Here is a 17,435-nt window from a genome sequence, read left to right on the forward strand (position 1 = left end):
TATAATTCTAAATGTATTGTATGATTATATATCTATGCCTTGCTTAGTTTCAGGGTATAGATAAAATTATATACAGAATATGCATAATAAAATATTACATTATATGATAATTATATATTATTGATTACAGTGAATATTAGTGTTAATTACTGATGGTTAAATTATATTTTAATCTATATTATAATTATACATACATAATTTATTCTTAACCTGTGACTATAAAACCATAAAAGGGAATATGGTCTCTCTAGTAGAGATTTTAAGAATCATAATAATAGTTTTGAATAACGCTTCAAAGTATTCAAGTTTGAGAATTATGCTATTCCATGTGTGTTTAGACCTTGTCCACAATCTTCCAGCTGGTCATTCTTTCTTGCCACAACTTTTGAGCTGTGTTATGGGTCTTAACTAGCCTATTTCACAGCGTGGTTTATAAACCTGTCACATAATTTTTCTCCATCAATGTCCTTTAACTTTTTTATCTTTAGTAGTAGGGCTTTGATTACATTATCCTCTGGAATTCTCTAAAATCCAATAGTTTCAAAAGAGAAACACAAACATTATAAAATTATCTCACTAAAAAAGAATGAGAACTTGGACACATATTTGATCCAACAAGAAACACATCACATTAGACCTCTATCCTCTATTTCTGCAAATGAAGATTTTTCCACTCTGTCAAAAATGACAAGTCCAACAATATATTTTTTCATACTACTTTCTCTTCACACACTATTGCTATGTGTGACAAAAGATTAATAATTTTAGGGGGAAAGCAAAATACTGTGCATTTGATTAAACTATATAGAATCTTGCATACTTTGAGAGAAGGGCAATTTATGATAGTTTATTCAATTATTCAACAAATATCTGTTGAACATCTAAGGTTAGTCACTCTCCTCATGTTGAAAATACAGCAAAGAAACATTTCCCTTACTGATTTTCATTTTGTTCCTAATCTAAACCCAGTGGGAAAATTTAGTTCATATTTCTGCTTCAGTGGTCTATCACCTATTTTAGTTAATAAGAAAAAAATTTTCTGGTCTTTACAACATATTATTAGTGATATGTTTATTTTACTCTGACAGTGAAACCATTGAAAGCATTAATTTTTCAAGTGGTACAGAATTGTCACACCATATTTTGTTTTTAAAAAACTGCATGACTTTATTCATTTTTTAGGCAAGTATTTATTAGTAAAGTCATCTCCTTTCCATATTGTCACCAGCTGAAACTCCCTAAGCCTTATGCTTCTCAACAGTATTTTGAGCAGGGGACTGTCTTTTAATTTTCCTATTAACTCTTGTGTAAAGATGTGATATGAAATATAACCATCTTTCAAATTGCATAATTTGACAACTACTGGAATAAGAGAAGATAATAGTGTCTCTCCAAAGCCAATAAAATATTTATAGAAATGAAAAACAATATTTAATAGTTTTAAAATTCTCTATTCCTATTGGATTTAGATTTGGTGAAAAATACCAATTTATGCAATTGATTGATAATTGAAAGAAAAAAATTCTTAAACTGCTATTCCATATTTCATTAACAGATATAGTTAATACTTTAAAATAAATGTGCATGAAAATGTATGTTCCTGGACATCACATTGATGAACAATTCTTTAAAAAATTGCTCTCAGGTAATGTAAGCCGAAGCCAACCAAATTTTTTTAATTAAAAAAATTGGACCATCTACATCTCATGCATTTCCCAAAGCATTCATTTTAAAATATTTATTTGCTCAAAGAGGAGAGCACTATCATGGACTACGATACTGGATAATTTGTTAAATGATATACTGTAATATGTTTAAAAAGTTTATTTTCTTTAGCAGCAACTTGTCAAATTGAACCACCAGTCTGTCTCTTTCCTTACAAAGAATTATCCCTGAAATGACTTGTTGCATTTGAAGCCCTAATTAAAGACTTAATTAGTTGGCAAGCTTGTTAAATTATACTTTGTGAAAGTGCATGACACTCAAATGGAACTTACAGTAGTTTTGGACAGTACTGCATTTATCTACCATATGCTATTATCTGGATAATTGACTTTGCTCTTCACTTGACCTTAAATGGAAAGGGAAGCTACAACAGACAGGTCCATAACCTCTGGAGAACTAGAAATGCTGACATAGCCAGTCCACATATTTGCATTACACATAATAAACTAACAGACGATAGTATTTACAAGACTTCACTAAATGCTTAAATCTATTTTGTGGACAAAAGGATTTTTAAGTTAATTCACTTTGTGGAGAGAATAATTTAACCAAGTTAGCATTTTGTTGACAGAATTATGATGAAATTCATTTTGTCTACATAATTGATCGGACAGCTAGCAGAATACATTTCTCCCCAGAATGAAGAATATGCAGAGGTTGTCAAATGGCATTTTCTCCCTGGTCTCAAATCATTCTGTCAACAAAATGAATACAAAAATCCTTTCATCTACAATATCAATGTGGGTGTTAATTATTGGGGGAATAGAAAACAGAGTCGAATCCTTTTCTGTTAAATATTGATAGAAAAAATTTATACCACCCATTAACTAGATATCAATCTCATAAAAGGATTTTTTCTAGAAATAGCTTATATCTAATCTGTGTAACAAGGTAGTGTGTGGTTGGTGTTCTTTGCATTCAATATTATAGACATAAAATAAACACTTTGGCTGAAAATCTAAATTGAATGACTGGAGTGAGAAACATCAGGAAGCTATGGAGAGATTGCAAAGAGGGTCATGATAAGAAACATTGAAAGCTACATAACAAGTTAGCAACACTGAACATAAATTTACATGGTCCTCCAGATGCACTTTTAATTGAATTAGGTTATTGTATTCTACTCCACTTAAGCCTAGAGGCTTGCACAAAGAAGATGAGTGTTGCAGTCCAGCACTAACAGCAGGTCTTTGCCATGCAGTTCATACTCTTACACATCACCTATTGCCAAAAAGATCTGTGAATAGTAAAAATAGATTCTTACAATATGGATGGACTAGCTTATTCATAGGGCACAAAATTATTGGAGATGCATTTTCAAACAGCCTTTGTTCTGAGGTTGAACCTCTTCAATCTGGGCATTGAAGCAAGAAAAAGAGAATACATTTTGTGAGAGGAAAACAATTTTAGAGCTGGTTACCCAGAAGGTGAACTAATGAGCATCATATATTAAAAATCTGTGATTACTTAGACTTGTAGGTTTTTTTTCTTTATAAATGAAGATTGTGGAAGCACTTCATATTGATTCTCATTTTGTGAAACACCTCCAAGGAAAATCTTCTGCTTGCAAAACCTAACTTGCATAGATAAATCATTCTCTGTAGGCAGCCTGCTTTAAAGCGATATAGATAATATATATAAACTGATAAGACCAGATATTAACTATTTTGAGATAGGATCACTTCTTCCTTTATATAATATTTTTTTTCAAACTTCTGCCAGCTACCATTTTCCTTTAAAATTATAGACCAATGTCAGTCCTCACCTTCAGGTTGAGTGGAACAAATACGAACAGACCAGGAAGTTGTGTTAAATATTATTTGGGAATAAATAAGCAGATATTCAAGGCAGCTACAGACTAGTTGAAAGAGACTCACTCAGGGCAGGAGTAAATATTTAAATATAAAACTAGAACATATTTAGTAGAAAATGTATTTAAGTAGGAAGGTTGGAGACATTGCATAACTGAAAATTGAGAAAGTAGTAACTGGTGTAAAACTAAGTCATAAATGTTGAACTATAAGATAAACTCATAGTTTTTTATCATATTATTTTCCATCATGTTCCATCACAAGTGATTGGATATATTTCCCTGTGCTATACAGCAGGCCTCATTGCTTATCCACTCCAAATACAATAGTTTGTATCTACTAACCCCAAACTCCCAGTCCATCCCATTCCCTCCCTCTCCTCCTTGGCAACCACAAGTGTCTCCTTCATGTCCATGAGTTTGTTTCTTTTCTGCTGCTAAGTTCATTTGTTCTACATATTAGATTCCACATATAAGTAATATCATATGTTATTTGTCTTTCTCTTTCTGACTTATTTCACTTAGAATGAGAATCCCTAGTTCCATCCATGCTGCTACAAATGACATTATTTTGTTCTTTTTTTATGGCTGAGTAGTATTCAGTTGTGCATATGTACCACATCTTTTTAATCCTTTCATCTGTCAATGGACATTTAGATTGTTTCCATGTCTTGACTATTGTGAATAGTGCTGCAATGAACAGAGGGGTGCATGCATTTTTTCAATGAAAGTCTTGTCTGGGTATATGCCCAGGAGTTGGATTGCTGGATCATATGGTACTTCTATATTTAGTTTTCTGAGGTACCTATAGTGGTTTTCTATAGTGGTTGTAACAATTTTTCATTCCTACCAACAGTGGAGGAAGGTACCCTTTTCCCCACACCCTCTCTGGCATTTGCTATGTTTAGACTTATTAATGATAGCCATTCTGTAATCAAGACAGTGTGGTACTGGTACAAAAACAGACATACAGATCAATGGAACAGAATAGAGAACCCAGAAATAAGCCCAGACACTTATGATTAATTAATCTTTGACAAAGGAGGCAAATTATATAAAATGATGAAAAAGACAGTCTCTTCAGCAAGTAGTGTTGGGAAAACTGGACAACTGCATGTAAATCAATGAAACTAGAATACACCCTCATACCACAAACAAAAATAAACTCAAAATGGCTTAAAGATTTAAACACATTACAAGTTTCTTTCAAGTGTCTCACATCCTGTGGAATTCTTTGTAAATATATATATGTGTGTGTGTGTATGTAATTTCTTTATTATATTGCCCAAAGAATCACTTTCAATCTGAATAGTAAATGTGATATTATCTAAGATAATGAGATCAAAATGAGATCAAAATTAATAATATATGTATCTCATTTGGTGTTCTTAAGTAGATGCATCATCAGATCTCAAGAATTTTAAAAAGTCATTCTCCTTCCTAGTAGTTTCAAATGCACACTTTTTATGCTAACACACTGAAGAAAAATGCTGGGCATGAGATATTTGCTTCATGTCTAAACTTATTTTAAATTTCACTATTTCATATAACTTATAATCACCAGGTGCCTCTTGGTTAGATTTTTTTTAGCATGCTTCTCCAACTAATAATAATTAGAAAATAAGTGGAAGATGTACGAGAAAATTTTATGCAAGATGGCAATGTAATGGAGCAAAATATTTTTCATTTTTAAGACAAAATTGTGCAATAACCAGAAGATTACAACAATTACAAGGGGAATGTTGAAGATTTAGCTCCTTTATTGGATATCATAATTACTACAAAATTTGAGATGCTGTGGATACTGCAGTTATACTTTCTGCTAGCCTTTACTGTCACAAATGTAAAGAAATGATACAGATGTAGAGGGGCTGATTTAACAGAAAGAACATTGTTTCTTTTAAAGATGTTCATCAGAATTTCCCATTGTGGCTCAGCAGTGATGAACCTGACTAGTATCCATGAGGACACAGGTTTGATCCCTGGCCTCGCTCAGTGGGTTAAGTATCTAGTGTTGCCACAAGCTGTGGTGTAGGTCACAGGAGTGGCTCGGATCCGATTTGACCCCTAGCTTGGGAACCTCCATATGCCATGGGCACTGACCTTAAAAAAATAAATAAAATAAAGATGCTTGTCAATTACAAGACACCATTGTATCTAAAGGCAATGGCATGAACTTTTAGTACCTTTGACATGTGAAGAATATTACATTTCAAAAAAAAAGAAAACCTCCAAAAATGACCCTGAAAAATTGTCTAACATGGAAACAGACCAATACAAGCCCCCTGTTTAAGTAAAGAGAATTCTGTCCTAAAGTGGACAGTTGAGAAAGAAGGAATACACAAAAACAGAGTCCCAATTAATCTCCATGACATAATAGAGATAGCTCATAATAAAAACACCAAATACATTTAAATAACAAATACATTTTTTACCCTTTACTTCTCATTTAAAGAATACTGCCATCCCCATCTTTTCTGTCATAATTACTCTCCTTGTTAACACCCCATAATGAGAAAAAGGCAAAGCAGTTGTGTCATTATACCTTGCTGCTAAACGGAAGCAACACAGCCATTAATGACTTTAACATATGTTCATGTTTTCCCAGCCACTGGGAACTTCATTCATCTGTTTCTCCTTGAGGAGGCAAGACATGTCTGTTAGTAACATGATTCTGAATTTCCTTCTCTGGGAGTTGATATTCAGAATGGAATTTTCAGCTTCAATATTAGAGGTGAAGCAATGGAGAGAAGGTGTACATAACAGAAGAATGGGTCTAGGAGCATCTGTTCCCACCTTTTCCTTTCCAAGTCCTATGCCTGCCTTCATTACAAATCAGTCCACTAGGTGGCGATGGCAATATGTAACTTCAAAAACAAGCTGTTGGAATCTCTAAACACAAAGCAAAGTGTTTGTAATTTCAATAAAAATATAGCATTACACAATACACTAAGTATTTTGACACTGACTGGGGGACCATGGGTTTAATCTTAGATGAGAGAGTTAAGTGATTATCAGATAATTAGCTTAGTAATTTAAACTCCTCCCATTCCTCCCTCCCCAAAATAAAAGATGTGCTTTTAATCTTACTTGAACCATTTAGCTAATTGTATCAGCCTCAATTTTTTCTTGTCAGTTCATTCTAGCCTTGGTCAAGTTACTTAACCTCTTCATGTCTCATTTTTGCCTGGTGATCTAATATGAAGAAGCACTAATAAAAATGATTATAAAACACATTGCAGATTTTAGTGCCAAAGACAACTACACTGCTTTGAAGTCGCCGGAAGTGTGACAAGTGTTCAGACAAGTACATAATTAAACTGTCCAAACTGCATTAGCTATTGATGGTATTTAACTAGGGCTGACTGTTCCTATCAAACTATGAGTTTAAATTATAGTGGCCTTTGTAACTCCCCCAGACTTTAACAGATTAGAACTGGCAATGGGCATTTGAGGTCTGAGTTTATGTGTATCTTTAATGACAATAATGGAAACATCAACAGATTGAAACCTCTTCAATTTTCCCTTTTGTTTCCCATAGAAGAAATGGTAACTCTGTTAATTAGTTTTTAAGGAAAATGTTGAATGGCATTAGTGTAATGACAAATAATGACAAATCAATAGTGCTACAGTTCAAAATGGAATCCATTTTGTAACCTAAATGTCTCAGCTTTTACCACTCTGAGTATAATTGAAGTCACATTAATATTTGTGCCTGAGTCTCACTGATACCAAGCTCCCACCTGTTCACAGGAATTTAATTACTCTAGAAGTGTTTCTGAGAATCCTTGAGATGTGACTTAAATGCATCCCAAACTATGCATGGTTATTGCTCATTATCCCTGTTAGCTAAGTTGGATCGCTGAAGCTTCTAGCATCCCAGAAAGCACAACAAAGAGGACCCTGTAAGCGAGCTGCTTTGCTTCCTCTTGTCTGATCCTTGTCTACTAGGAAAGTAGAAAGCACTTCAATCATTTACAACAGGGGGAACTTAATTCAGGGAAGTAATTACTAAAGTAATATAAGGACTGAGAATCTAAACAAAGGATCAGGGCAACCCAAATACTAGCAACAGCAGAAGCCAGGTTATCCCAAAACTGAAATGACAAGGCAGAAGTGAAATGGCCAAATGCAAAGAGGTGGCAGCTACAGCCACCCAAAGAGAATCTGTCAGGAATGAGATTCACAAAGAGGTGCAGTCACTCAAGAAGCTGCCAGAAGCCAAGTGGCAGTAGAGCAATACCCAAGCTTTTTTCTTTCCAATCTTCCCATGACACTTTTATTCTCCTAACTCAGGTAGAAGCTGGCCAACATAGAAACTGGCAGAAGGAGACGCACAATGCTGCAATACAGAGCATAGCAGATCCAAGGTAAAAAAAAAAAAAAAAAAAAAAAAAAAAAGGATAGGAGAGCAACTGGGTGTCAGTTCTACACAAGAAAATTGGCTGCCATGGCTGGATTTTGATGCTAACTGGGTTGAATGATAAGCCTTACTTCTACAATAGGAGTTGGTAAATTTTTTTGGAAAAAGGCTCATAGTAATTTTGGACATAGTAGGCCATGCTATACTATTACAATTACTGAAATGATTCTGCTCTGCAGCACAAAAGCATCCACAGGCAATATATGAACAAATGAGCAAGGCTGTGTTACAGTAAAACTTTATGTACAAAAACAAATGTTCATGTGTTTAAGTTACTCCATGGTATCTCTGCCTTAGCATTCATTTTGTTTGGCCAAGTGGTCCATGGGGCCTTAAATTGACACAAGTCCCCTGATGTAAATATATGTCCTAGACAATAGATTATAAAGTCACAGGCAAGTGTGAATTCCTGATTTGATCCCCCAACAGCTCTTGTGATCAACAGTCTCTCCTATCTCTTTAGGTCTTCCCCTTGTATATCACTTAAATAAGACCCCCATTGGGCTTAGAAAAACTCTGTTTGGGGCTTGAATTGATCAGTTCTGCCTTGGTCCCAGAATCCCAAAGCACTCTACCCATTGACCCTCCTAGAGGCCCTGGCCTCACATCCTGGTTCTCTCTCTGCCTTCAATTTCCCTGACCTCCACATTGGTAATTTGAGGCATGCCTTGTGTTTCCTCTAGGACCTGTGGGTAATGAACTGCTCTATTCCACTTTCTCTTGTTGTCTTTTGTTGAAGGGAGCCTCACCATCAGGCACCCTGTTCTCTCCTTAACAAATGCTAATTTAACAGTCATAACAAGGTGGTGGATTGTGTTTGGCCTGAAGTTTATAGTCCACTGACCTCTTTTCTAAAATTACTTTCATCACTGCTTGTACCAGACACAGGATAGTTCAATGCAAAATCAAGAGAGTAGCACTCCTTTCTACTGTGGTACATGGTTAAGGGTTTTTACAGGAAGATTTCTTGTTTTCAAAGTGTTAGAAAACAAGGCATAATCTTACTTTTTTAACCTTACTCTTTCAATAAACATGACATTTATTTCTTTTTTAGTTAAATTGTATTCGACTTTGGGTCAGGTCTACAGGTTGGACTGGACTTCAGTGTTAGTCATTTTAGGACTACCAATGTGCTTTTATAATTGAAGATAATCTGAAAGTATACAGTGCAGAGAAAATGGGATAAATGCCTCTAATCTTTAGACCGTCATGATACCGTAATGATACACTCATTGTTCCAGGAACAGACCCATCAAAAGTTAGTGACTGCACACAAGGCAAAGGATGATAGAGTGGGAAGTATTTTTGCCCTCAATTCTTTTTTTTTTTTTTTTTTTTTTTTTGGCTTTTTGGCTTTTTGCCTCTTCTTGAGCTGCTCCCGAGGCATATAGAGGTTCCCAGGCTAGAGGTTTAATTGGAGCTGTAGCCACCGGCCTATGCCAGAGCCATAGCAACGTGGGATCCAAGCCCTGTCTGTGACCCACACCACAGCTCACAGCAACGCCAGATCCTTAACCCACCGAGCAAGGCCAGGGATTGAACCCGCAACCTCATGGCTCCTAGTCGGATTCGTTAACCACTGCACCACGATGGGAACTCCTGCCCTCAATTCTTGCACTTCACAAATCACAATGCCCTCCAGCCAGTGGGCTTTGCTGCTGAGTGTATTTCCTTGTTCCGTGATGCTTTCTCCCTGAAGCAAACTCTTTTTTGATGACTTGAGGACTTTCTTTGGTGACTGGTGCACGGAAGAGTGTTCTAGTACCAGAGCCCCATGCTGGTAAATATCTCAGGTTGCTCTTCTGTTAGGGAAGGTCATTGCTTTGTTTTTGATATATTTCAGTCCATAAGGCAATTAGTGAACATAAATAGAGCTAAGAGAAGGGAACAGCTCTTAACTGCATATATGAAGTTATCTAAGTCACAGGTTAAACCTAACTGGGATGCCTGCTATACCATATTTGCTTTGTAACCATCGGCAACTTCCCTAAAGTAACTGGAAATAAGTGGTATTCTATACTTTATTTTCAAGATAAGTTAATAAATCATCCTATACATATTTGTAACCCTAGTTTGAAAACAAATCATTCTGGTTCTAGAGGACTTGTTTTGCAGATGGAGAAGCTAGGTTTTAGATGAACAAGTGGTTGGGGTAGGTGGAGGAAATTTAGCTGAATTCTGCTCTTTGTGTCTGTCTGTGGGTGGACTCTGCTAGTTCTTTCAGCAAAATCAGAAGTTTAGACTTATACACCCTAGAAAGTAACCTGTAATCAATCAGATTCAATACAGTATGTTGGAGAAGCAGTAAATGTCTGGAGAAAAAAATAGAAAGAAAAATAGATTTAGAGATCCATAAAATGGGCTGATTATACTCGTTACAAGTTTGTTGTCAATATAGTATAGATTTTTTAATAGAATCTATTAAGAAAAATCAAGAAGTAAACAAGCCAAAACACCTCATGATATATATTTTTCCCTTTGGAGGTTTTGCAATGAATAGAATGTTCTAGCCTGTTACCAGGGATTTAGGTTACAACAGTGCATGACATTGTAGATAGAGTCACTTTAGAGTGTGTAGGCTGATAGGCTGATCTCACCTAAGGTCAGCCAGTGCGACTCAGTTTTGCTATTCAGATCAGCGTATACTTTTTCTTTGGGGGGGGGCTACATCTACAGCATATGGAAGTTTCTGGACCAGGGGTCTAATCAGACCTGCAGCTGCCAGCCTATACCACAGCCATAGCAATGCCAGACCCTAGCCTCATTTGTGACCTATACTGCAGCTTGCAGCAACACCAGATCCTTAACCCACTGAATGAGTCCAAGAATCGAACCCACATCCTCACCAACACTGTCTCAGGTTCTTAAGCCACTGAACCACAATGGGAACTCCCAGATCATTGACAACCACTTTCTGGGGAAAGCACTTCCACCTGTGGGCACGGTCGGCTGTCATCAGTCGGGTGATTTTCTCCCACACTGACTAGGATCAACTTTCTGCTTGCATGAAGCAGGTTAAAATTTGAGTGTGTGATAATCAGGGTTCAATAAAACAGTTTCTGAGAGCAAGCCTGATTGCAGACATCTGTGTAGCTTTGTGATTGGTAAACACAGGAAACTAGGAACTAAAGGGATGGAGATGGGAGAGAGTGTATAAAAATACAAAACAGGACAGAAGCCAGAAAAGTAAGATTTATAAGAGTTCAATTCATGCACTATATTGTATGAAATGAAATGGGAAAACTGTGAATGAGGCTGTAAATGCATGTCAGGATTTGGAGGAATTTTATTACCCGCTAGAGTTATACTCATCTATATTTTGATATTACTAGGTCCTCTTCAGAGTAATACACACTTTAAATTTTTCCCCAACCACATCAAGGCAGTATTCTGAACAATAGCTGCTACTATTTCAGGAGTTATAGTTTTTACTTTTATTTTTATTTTAGTGAGGTCAGCAGTTTCTATAGAGTAACCTGGAGCTATTTTTAAAGATATATCTTCAACAGTGTAATTTTAAGCACAGATTGAAGGAGGGGAAAAAAAATGAGGCCACATTTGAATATAAAACAGAGCAATATCATAGATAGTAAAGAAAAGAAATATTGTTTGTGTTTTCTTGTTTTGATTGAAGAAATGACAAATAATTTTGGAGTAAGGACTTTTTCTCTTTTCTTTCTTTTTTTTTTCTTTTTATGGCAGCACCTGTGGCATACGGAAGTTCCCAGGCTAGAGGTCGAATTGGAGCCACAGCAACAGCAACAAAGGATCTGAGCCATGTCTGCAACCTGCACCACAGCTCATGGCAACACTAGATCCTTAACCCCCTGAGCAAGGTCAGGGATTGAACCTGCGTCCTCATGGATACTAGTCGGATTCATTTCCACTGCGCCACAAAGGGAACTCCCAGGCCAGGCCTTATCTTCTAAATATAGAATGCATGCCTTTTTATATTTGTCATGCTGCAGAATCTTTGAATCTGAGTATGGAGTGGATAGTTCCTTTTGTCCTTCATTTATCACCCAAGGAGGAATCAGCTCATCATAATTGCTTGCAGAAGTAGTGGCAGCTTGTGTTTCAAATGCCTGCAGAGATAAGGACCTCATGATTTCACAAGATCACTCTATATTGAGGAGTCTAGAGAGCTAGAAAGTTCCATCTGACATTGATCCAAAATCTGGTTACTCATGGCTGATGTGCATCTTTCCTAGTTGTGTTCATGGAACTACGTAGAATAATTCATCTTTTACCCTCACGTCCTCCAAGTGTAAAGGCAGTGCCACTGTACAGGAGGAAGAGGCTGAATGAAAATTCCAGAGACCCTTTGAAATACATAAACTAGAGAAATATTCTGAAACCATCTTAACCAAATTCAGTCTTTTTAAAAAAGTGCATGTTAAATTTCAATCATATTTACTATGTAAATAAAAGCTGACATTCATTTACAGTATATCATTTAAATGGCAGTGCTGTTTTTTTTTTTTTTCCATCATATGCTTTCCTTAAATTACATGCAGTTCCCTTACATAGCTCCTCAGTCTGGTGCAAGGCAGTCTTGCTTCACAGGTAACGTCACTGGAGGAATGCTGGTAGAGAGAGAAAAGAACAGGAAATAATAGGCTTAGCACTATAATTTATTGAATCTAGGTCGCCATTAGTTATAAGATACACTTTTATTTTATGATCACTAAGGATAGATGAATGATGGTATTTATTGATTTAAGATATTAGGAAGGCAAATGGAAGCTGAACCAGACCATTTCCCATTCTGTTCTGAGGATGAGTACGGCTAAGGACACAAGCAGGAACACACGAGGCAACAATTCCTCTCTATATTTATGTTACTTATGCCAAATTCCCAAAGCAAGTACTGAGAGTAACTAGAGATGTGTCATGAGGGGCAATATAAATATGTTTTGTATTTTAAAGAATACCATCATTTGAAAGTAGCTAACAGCCTAATGAGGCCTCTGTGGATGACAGCATGTTATATTGAGACTTTATGCATCCTGGCACAATAAACACCAGGTGTAGATGTCATTTATTAAAACTTATCAATTGCATGCCACTTTGTCTGAAAGCTGTTTCTTCTTATTTTTAGACCTAGAAAGCAGTAACGGCAGGATGAAGAATAGATGGAGGACTTTGGGGTGGGGTCGGGGAGTCTGGAGACAGAAAGAAATGGTACAAAATAGGTGGAAAAAGAATGTCCATTACCTGCTTCATTACATGCTAGATGATGTCTTCCTTAATATGTTTAATTTAGCAAGTTAAAAGAACAAGTCAACAATACCTCATACAGAGGATATAATAAGAGCTAGAATAAAGAAGAATGTGTAAGTGGAAGAATTTTCTACTGATAGTAGCAGAGACTGATATTTTTATATGTTATGCTGCTATGGATCTCGGATAGATACAACCAATAAGAAATATTAGCACATTTAAAAAAATTAGACCTGTGTCAGTTTAGCATGTATCCCGCTGCCAAATCGATGCTAGTGTTCAGAAGAGGGAATTTCCCTGTAGAAAATTCCTTAGAGAAAATAAAATATAGACTGAATTTATATTGTAAAAAACCCACTAAATTAAAGCTGAACGACCTGCATGCTACAATGATTTAGTGACCCTTTGCTGTATTGTATAAACCAGGTCCCCTGAAAACTTCCTTGATTCTTTAGAAGATAATATTTTACTAAATTTGTTTATTAGATGCAAAATAGCTCAAGGGTCTAACTATCATCTGGCAGTTGGGAATCATGACATAATGGCAGGATAAGGAATAGGCTGAGAAATCTGGGGGTGTGTGGAGGAAGTTGGAGACAGAAAGAAGTGGTGCAAAAAAAGGGAAAATGGAGACATAATTTCCATTACCTGCTTCATTACATGCTAGTTGATGTCTTCCCTAATAAGTTTAGTGAATTAAAATGGCCTTGTTCACCTATCTTTACCAAATCACTTATTTCTCTTTTATTGATCTGGATCAGAACAACCTGCAGATGATATTAAAGGACAACTGCCATATAAGGGAAAAATCATAATCTTGGGCAGAATCACAAGTTTACTTTCCACTACTACTGAGAGTAAGTGCCCACTCATACCCTCTTTTTACCTTTCTCTCTTTGTATTTTGTGTAAGAAATCTGGTTTGCCCCTTCTTTTAACTTGAAACATAGGGGGAAGGAGACAAAACCAAACCCATTCTCTTGTCTCTTAGCTACTGATGAGGAACTCTGAAGATTATCAAGACTGTAATATGAATTATTGGCAGAGCGTGTAATCTGTAGTTAGTATTACCTTGACACTGAAGCCTATATGTGAAGTGTGATGCTTTTCTTTCCCCTAGATCTCAAGTGGACCGGAGTACTGTTATTCAGTTTTCATTGCTTTATTAGCTGAATAAGAAAATAATTTTACTGAATTATGACCACACATATGGCAAGAATCATTTTTCTGGATCACTGGGAGTGAACTGTAATATAAAAAGCAGGAAAAGGCTGCAGCAGCAATAGAACATTCTCCTGCTAGAATGTAACCCCATCTGGTTCCAATTATTTTTCCCATACGTGTATCTTTTACATCTTTAAAGCCTCTCTTCTCTAAAGGATCCTTTGCCCCTGAATTCGAGACAGCCTTTTAGTTCGATTTGGTTGAAAAAGTGTGATGGAAGTGATGGTATTCCACTTCTGAACGGAGACCTCAAACGGCTTTCTCAACTCTCATTTTCTCTCAGACAGCTACCTCATCCAAGAAAATGAACTCCGGTTCACCTAATGGGACATGAGAAACCATGTAGAGCAGAACCCAGATTGCTGAGATCATCGTAGGCTCTATGGCTCTGACCCAACCCACCAGTTGATCTAAAAGTATCATAAACCTAGCTGGTCAGGATCAGCTGAGTCTGGTCTAAATCAGTGAGACCTCCCAGCTGATCCATAGACCCATGAGCTACAATAAATGTTTACAGCTCTATGCCACTGAAGTTTTTTTGGGTCTTTATCATGTAGGATTATTGGGGAAGAGATAACTTTTTATAGGGGTGTTTCTAAATTAAGACTTTTCTTCATTTCTCAACTCCAGTTCACCAATGGGTACTGACAAGTAGCAGTAGGTTGAGACATCTACTTCTTTCCTTGAAACTAGTTCAAATTTCTAGAGGTTCCTGAGGGAAATGTGCTGTTACTTACATTCCCCCCCCTTTTTTTTTTGTACTTAGTGGTCCAACTTTTTTCCTTCCACTTTACCAGAGGGGAAAATTGTTAAAAAATCAAGTCTGTGTTTGGAATTCTGAGCTTTTCCTTTACTTATTTTCCTACTATGGTCCTAGGGCACAGATACTCTCTAATTATAGTCTACTGTCAACCGCTCTAAGATCTGGACTTGCTCCTTTCACATGAAGGAATAAATGAATGAAAAAGCGCAAAGCATTGTGGAAGGAGTTGAATTTTAATAGACCCCAATGACTTACATTGTTTTTTCTAAAGTTGTAGTCTTGCGTCACTTGTAACAGAATCATCTCAGAGAAATGACTAAAATATATCTCCCTGGGTCCTACCCAGACTTACTACATCAAGAACAGAGTCTGAGCAGAAATGAATACAATTACATTGCCCCACAATTTTTATTTTTTGTTCGGTGTTGTTTTCCACAGCTGAAATTACAAAATAAAGTCAGATTAGCAGTCAGCTCCTTTATTTTATTCAAAGGCAATTTTGGCTTGTAGTCAGGGATCCATCAAGAAAAGGGAAACCACTCCATGTATACTGATTACACAGATTTATATCTGGATGTAAAATTAGAAAAACATAAAGGATTGCCCAACTACTATGTGCTAAAAGGAACAAAGGTTGAAGATGTCACCAGCGCTTAAACAACTAGTTCTTAAAAGGTAAACTGAATTGGGCTTCAAACGTTACCTCTGACACCAGCCTCCATGCCTGACCATAACTGTCCCTGGAGATTAATGGTCTATACTTGCCTTTCACTTTCCAGATTTCTTGCAAATGTCTCTCATTAGCTGACTCTTAAATTAAAACCTGATGGAGAAGGAATTCTGTTAAATGTGGTTCCCAGCTTCTCCTCTGTGACGCAGACATCATAGATGGGGCCGGTGATGGGGTCAAATTGACCACAGAGAATCCAGTACATATCCAATCCCTGAGGTAATAACACTAAACCTGAAGTCCAAAGTTTTCAGGAAAAAATTATCCACCTTTAGGTAGAAGCCAGAGTATAAGCAGCATCTAAATATTATTTACACGGGAGTTTTGAGAATTAAACCAGGTAAAAATATGAGGTGACATTCTTCTCATACTCAACAGATAGCAACAATTTGGTTTTCACCAAGGGCTGGGCCAGTTTCTGTCTTTCATTATATGTTAATATTTTCCCTTGAAACTTCAGTAAGCTTTATATCTTTTTTTTTCCTGATGGTGCAATTTGTTAGACAATTTCTTCCTGAGTTTCATGAGACAACATGTAGCAACACTTGACTTTCTCTTACCAATATCATGAGAAATTTTTTAAAATAAATTTTATTGAAGTATAGTTGATTAATGCATTCATTTCTTATGTATGACAAAGCAATATATATATTTATTCTTTCTTATATTGTTTTACATTACGGCTTATCACAGGATATTGACTATAGTTCCCTGTGCTATACAGTACGATCTTATATCTATCCCTCTTATATGTAATAGTTTGCACAAGCTAACCCCAAACTCCCATTCCTTGCCTCCCTACTCTACCCTCCCCTTTGGCAAGCACAAGTCTGTTCTCTACATGTGAGTCTGTTTTTGTTTCGTAGAGATGTTGATTTGTGTTATATTTTAGATTCCCCATATAAGTGATATCATATGGTGTTTGTCTTTCTTCGTCTTATTTACTTCACTTAGTATAATAATCTCTAGGTTCAGCTATGTTGCTGCAAATGGCTTTATTTCATACTTTCTTATGGCGAGTAGTATTCCATTGTATACATGTACCACATTTTCTTCATCCACTTATCTATCAATGGACATTTAGGTTGTTTCCATGTGTTGGCTATTGTAGATAGTGTTGCTATGAATACAGGGGGTGCATGTTCTTTTCAAATTATACTTTTGTCTGGGTATATGTCCAGGAGTGGGATTGCTGTATCATATGGCGGTTCTATTTTTAGTTTTTTGAGAAACCTCTATACTGTTTTCCACAGTGGCTACAAAAATTTACATTCTCATCAACAGTGTAAGAGGGCTCATGGAAAATATTTCTATTATTATGACTTCTTATAGAACTCCTGGCAATAACATTGCTTTTGCATTAATTGAACATCATGGAATTCATATTATTTGTAAAATCCCTCAAAAGTAAGACTAGCTACAACATGCATGAAAACAATAAAAAATGAGATTGATATGTGTAACTACAAGTAATATTTGGTGGTTCTGGACAAACTGCACAGGTTTTTATACTAGAATTTACTTATGAAAGTTGGTCA

At 36.2% G+C, this 17,435-nt stretch overlaps 1 long non-coding RNA gene across 2 annotated transcripts in view; it reads left to right on the forward strand.

Moving 5' to 3' along the window:
• The window catches only part of LOC106506349, a 333,193-nt gene that overhangs the window by 297,010 nt on the left and 18,748 nt on the right, over nt 1-17,435 (forward strand). The window contains exons 3-4 of one of the 2 annotated variants that reach the window (XR_002339158.1): nt 13,943-14,038; nt 14,688-15,668. The exons of the other annotated variant lie outside the window; for it this stretch is intronic. This is a non-coding gene — a long non-coding RNA (uncharacterized LOC106506349). Of the gene's footprint in view, nt 1-13,942; nt 14,039-14,687; nt 15,669-17,435 lie in introns of those variants that run through there. 2 annotated transcript variants of the gene reach the window in all.

Source organism: Sus scrofa, chromosome 15 (genome assembly GCF_000003025.6).
Source record: "Sus scrofa isolate TJ Tabasco breed Duroc chromosome 15, Sscrofa11.1, whole genome shotgun sequence".
NCBI lineage: Eukaryota > Metazoa > Chordata > Mammalia > Artiodactyla > Suidae > Sus > Sus scrofa.